Genomic DNA, 6003 nt, shown 5'->3' with positions numbered 1-6003 from the left:
ACAGGCGTTATTAGAACAACTAACAGAACGGTGAATACGATTGTATATGTGACACATTTTTAGACAACTTAAAAATTAATATTTAATTAATAGGATTAATTGAAAAAACTGAAGAAGAAAGTGATTGGGTTAAAGGAAAAACTTTTCAAAAGCCATGGTTAAAAAACCATCGTGCACCATGGAAGAAGAAAGCGATAAGGGTTTAGGGTTCTTGATAGGGTTTTGTCGTGGGTGAAGATTTTCTGCTGTAGTGGTGGAAGGTGCATTGATTTCTTCTCCCTGTCTTCGAATTTTCATTGTAATTTGGTTGTGTACTTAATGTGGTCCTTTAATTTGATCATGTGATTGTGATTGCAGAAATTGGGTTTCTTCGTCGAGGGTAGAACATCGGTTCACGATTTTGCCTCGTTATAATTTGGAAGGTTTTGTGCATTCGTAGTTAAAGGTGTGCTTTTAGTTTTTCGTTGTTCGAATTTGGGTTTTTATTTAGTGGTTGACGTTGTTGATATGTGTGTTGCCTACTGTTGTTGTGTCATTGTCTATGCGTTTTGTTTATTTGTGCTTTGTCAGGTTGTGGGTGATGGATTGTATTGTTGTTTAATGCCCACCATGCACTTGTTTTTTGTTTATGGTCCCCCATTTATAAATTGTCTTTGATTGATTTCGGGGGACATGAGTTGTAATATGTCTTGATTTTGTGGGCATGTGTTGTAATATGTCTTGATTTTTTGGGCATGTATATTTGACAGGGTAACTATTGTTTGTGTATATATAGGTTCAGATGTCAAACGATTTTTTTGAAATGGTGGTCCACCATGTGACCATTTTGTTAAATAATGGGTCATTAGAATATATTAGGGATATAAGTATGTGGTCTTGTGACCTAGATAGATGGAGTTACTTTGAGGTAGTAGATATAGTTAAGCAAATTGGATATGTGGCTATTAAGGAATTGTGGTATGTTATAGGTCTGGGTTCTTTGTTAGGTAAAAGGTTCCACCTGTTGTGCAATGACACTGGTGCAATGGACATCGTCCATATTGGCAAGCAATGGGGTCAAGTCCATTTATTTGTTATACACACAATATCTACAGCTAAGATTGTTGAAATGTTAGAGTATCCGGTGGAAGATAACATTCAGGAGAATTATGAGGGGGAAGGTCAGGGTGGGGGTGGGGTTGATGGTGAGGTTGAGGGTGAAGTTCAGGGTAAGGTTGAGGTTGGGGTTGCTGCTAAGGTTCAGGGTGAGGTTGAGGGTGAATTTTAGGTAAGGTTGATGTTCAGGTTGAGGATGGGGTTATTTTTGTGGTTGATGGTGAAGTTCAGGGTGAGGTCGATGTACAAGTACGGGTTGAGGGTGGGGTTGAGGGTGTGAGTCAGGTTAAAGTTGAGGTTTAGGTTGGTGAAGATGTTCATGGTTCGAGTCATGTATTAGAGGGTAGTGTGGAGGTTGGAAGTCCTTCATGAAGAATATAAAAATGATGTTAGTGTGCCTTGTGGGAGTGCCTCCTGAAAGAGGGAAAAAGGGAAATCCAAGGCTGGTTTTGATAGAGAAGTAATAGATGAAGAGGATGAGGAAGTTAGTCATGATGATTCAAGTTGGTCTACTGGTGAGTGGGAGTCAGAAGAGTTAGGTAGTGTGTATGATAGTGATTCAGAGGATGACAGACAAAGTTATGGGCATTTTTCAACCTTTACCATGCTAAAAAACATGGATGATTATGAATGGGAGGTTGGAACATATTTTGGAAAGAAGGTTGAATTCATAAATGCGATTAGAACATATGGCGTGCATAATGGAAGAAGATTGAAGATCATGAAGAACGATAGAAAAATGGTTAATGTCAAATGCTTTGGGGTAAAAGGAAAATGTAATTGGTTTGCTTATTGTGGGTATATGTCCCCAATTAAGACATGGTAACTATGGAAAATTGATAGTAACCACATATGCAACAAAGAATTCAGTGTTGGTTTAATCACTTTTAAAAGGTTAAGCGGCAAGATTGAAAACTCAATAATAGAAAATTCAAATATGAAATCAGTTGATATACACAACAAGGTAGTTAGGAAATGGAATGTAGAAGTGTCTAATAATACATTTAGGAGGGTAAAAGTATTAGCAGCTGAACATATTGATGGTTCAAGAAAAGAACAATTTAAAAGGATTTATGACTATGCACACGAGATCATAAGATCAAATCTTGGATCTACCGCCAAGGTTAAGGTTGAAGAAAATAATGGACAACCTATATTCATGAGATTGTACATCTGTTTGAAAGCATGCAAAGACACTTTCAACTGTTGTCGTCCTATCATTGGATTAGATGGATGTTTTTTGAAAGCTAAATATAAAGGTGAATTGTTGGTAGCCATAGGAAGGGATGATAATAGGAATGGCAACGGGGCGAGGCGGGGACGGGTTTCGCTATCTCATTGTAACATCCCCGCCGAATATTAATAATTAATTAAAATAAAATAAGATATCATTAAATTGTATTTAATTATTCCTTTTACTAAAAAACGCAGGAAAAATTTTCATCTTTATTAATCGAGCCAAATGAAAACAAATTCCAGAACCAATAGTCAATTAAAAGAGTACAACTCCAAGTTCATATTTCACTGAAAACGAATGAGATAAATACAAGTCTTTAAAAAAATATCCCCATGTAAGGCTCTACTCTTCAACAACTCCACCTACAACATCCTTTACTCCCATATAACAAGTTACACGATCATCGTCAAACATAAACAGATAGGGTGAGCTCAAAATAAAAGAAAATAACGACAGTATAAAAGAAAACAACCCCACAAACCCTAATTTACTAACTTAATCAAACGACCCTCACAAAAAGTACCATCTTTGGTCACTAGCCCCCCATGGTCGTCACCGTGAGCATCCAGATTCTACACCCTCTAATGATTCCTCTAGTTGATACTTGCTGCCACGAGTGTCTACTCACCCCTCCGACTACAGGCCACCACCCATAGTCCACACGTGGGAATGATCTTGTTATGGACTACAATCCGCAACACCAAGTGCGGTTCCCCAATACGAACCGCAGTCTGTATTTGTCCCAAGACTACCAAACTCGTCGTCTAACACCGAAGATGCAATCTTCCAAGAACCATCCGTACGAGCCATGATCTCGCAAACTCACACTAGACTTCCACAACCACTAGGTTATAACCTCGAGTGGTCACATGTTACCCCAATACAAGCTACACTTGTAACTGGGCCCCCAACAAGTCATCTTCTCAAAGACCATAATCCAAAGTCTTGTACCAATCCTTAAACGAATCCACCAACATGTTCTGTGTCGCCTAGCGCGACCTCAACGTTGCTTGGTGAAAATGATGCAAGCCACCTGACGAAACTTCTCGCGCTTGGCGAAACTTCCAGCGCCGCCAGGCGCCAACCCTCTGAAATGGGGTTTATCCCAATTTCACAACTTCTGCCTCGTGGGTCATCCTGCACAGTCAGACGCCAGATCTCGGGTTTTGCTCCAGAGTTCACTTTGTGGCCTATCGCCTGACGGTTTACACCATTACTCCAGGTGCCACACTAGTAAATAATAATTTACTAATTTTTGGCACTTCAAAATAGGTTCCAATGAACCTATTTACAAAAGACACTCAATTCACGCAAAACATGTATCTATGACAAGTAAATAAACTTTCATATCATCAAGTTTAACTCAAGTACACAATATCACATGGTCATACATAAAACACAACCACATAAATATTCACATTCCTGATTAGTATCCACCAGACACATCAATGCCTCTCCTATATGTGTATGTCAACACATGAACACCATATCCTTGCTTTCATAGATCCCAAAGAATCAAAATAAATTCATATAAAACCATCAAAATAAAGTGTTATACCCAACACACAATCCTGGACAACCAAACAATATACAAACCAGGAAAAACACATAATCATTGCCTCAAAATATCCACGGACAATAAAATAGTAATAAAATGAAACAATAATAATAAAAATAACAATAATAAAATCAAATGAAGCAATAATAATAATAATAATAAAACAATAATAATGATAATAAAATTAAAAATAAAATAAAACAAGGATAATAATTGTAAGGCCCAGTTTTCTGCCTTATTGTTTTAAGGGTTGCCCTTAACCTAATGGGCCTAAGGGTTGGCCCAAGGAGTGAAAACAGACCCTAATATGCACTAACAGTTCCATTTTTCCCTCACTTTCAGAAACAGTACACCTCTTGCCTCCGTGAGCAGCTTCAACGTTCTGCTAGGGTTTTGCCGTCAACCTCCTTCCAAGCTAGCTAATCGATTTCTTATATTCCTCTATTCCACGTAAGTGCTCTTAGCTCATCTTCGCCTTTTCCAAGCTGGTTTTCTGAGCCAACAACGATTCGTAGTGACAACTTTATGTTCTTCTATTTCCCCATTTTCAGCTCCTGAATCTACTCTTAGAGCTGTTGTGCTTAGCTGTTGAGTGTCAGAAATCCCTTTGCTAGCTATATCCAGGTAAAGGAAGCTAAGGTTTTTGGTTTTTTGTGATTTTTCTGCCGCTTTGCTTTTGCTTCGTGTTTGTATGGATTGGTTGCCATTGTATTTGATTTGGGATATGTTAATGCATGATTTGATTTGAATGTTTGGCTGTTGCACGAGAGAACAGTGGCGAGCACTGGTTTTCTCGCCCAAGCGAGTTAGTCTCGCCTAGGCGAGATTAATAGAGGCTCGCCCAAGACCTGCTACTCGAATTGTCGTTTAGGCGACGAGTATTCTTTTTGAGCGAGGAGTGATCTCGCCTAGGCGAGAAGGGGCTCGCCTGAGTGAGACCTCGCAGAGTTCGCTGCTCGACTACTCGAGTCCTCGCCTAGGCGAGATGGGGCTCGCCTGAGCGAAAGGACCTCCCTCGCCTAAGCGAGACCTGTTAGCCTGAGTGAGACTGGGGGCAGGTTTTGGTACTATTGTGGAATGGTTTACTGATGTGTTGATTGATTGTCTGATCTAAATGCTTTACTAGGAGGGTTTGAGGGATGATGCCATGATTGATATATGAGGTGGAGATGGAAATGGTATCTTGCTTTATGGTGTATGAATTGGAAAGCATGATTTGTATGAGTAGTTGTTTATACATGACTTTAGTATTATGGGAACTTTCTGATGGGTTGGTGGATCATGTACAAAGCGTGAGTAGGGCGTAATTCCATGACTCTTGTAGTGAGGGCTAATGGTGGTGCCTCATCTGTAGGGCGTAATTCCACGGACCTTCCTAATGGGAGTCCCTGGTGGTGCCTCACCTAGTGGACTTAATTCCATGGACCTCGTGGTGAGAGTTCATGGTGGTGCCTCAACATAAGGACGTAATTCCACGCGAGTATCGTGGTGGTGCCTCAAGGCCAGGACGTAATTCCACGAAGGCCACGTGGTGGTGCCTCTTGTAAGGGTGTAATTCTGCAAAGGCCTCGCGGTGACGCCTCATTGTTAGGACGTAATTCCACTGCTTAGTGGTGGTGCCTCAGTTTACATATCCGGATAGTCAAGTCTTGTAGTTTTGAAGGGGTTTGGTATATCATGTGTGGGTTTTCCGTCATTTATGCTTGATTATATGATTGAATGATGATTATTATGATGTATGAATTTTGTGCACTAGCTTACCCTTTCGCTTGTTTGTATGGTTGTGTGTGTGGTTTTCCTCCTTTGCAATGATCATCAATTCTATTGATGTGAGCAGATGTGAGAATCCGTGGCAGTGGTAATGGCAATGAGGATGCTATGGACGGGTATGGGGCTCACTATGGAGCCATCAGCTGAAGAAGTTTTATTATCTAGATTTATCTTTATGTACAAGAACTTGTGTTTTGTTGACCCATTTTGATTAGGTTAGGCAGTGTAGTGCCTCCACTCTTTCGTTATGAACATGATTGGGGTATTGTGTACCTCCTTATCCTTTTTCCGCACTCCCTAGATATTTTTATATGTGTGACGCTTTATTAAATTGAATTCACCT

Source organism: Vigna unguiculata, chromosome 8 (genome assembly GCF_037176805.1).
Source record: "Vigna unguiculata cultivar grain cowpea cultivar isolate G323 ecotype 2 chromosome 8, ASM3717680v1, whole genome shotgun sequence".
Taxonomy (NCBI): Eukaryota; Viridiplantae; Streptophyta; class Magnoliopsida; order Fabales; family Fabaceae; genus Vigna; species Vigna unguiculata.
This window is presented reverse-complemented; position numbering follows the sequence as displayed.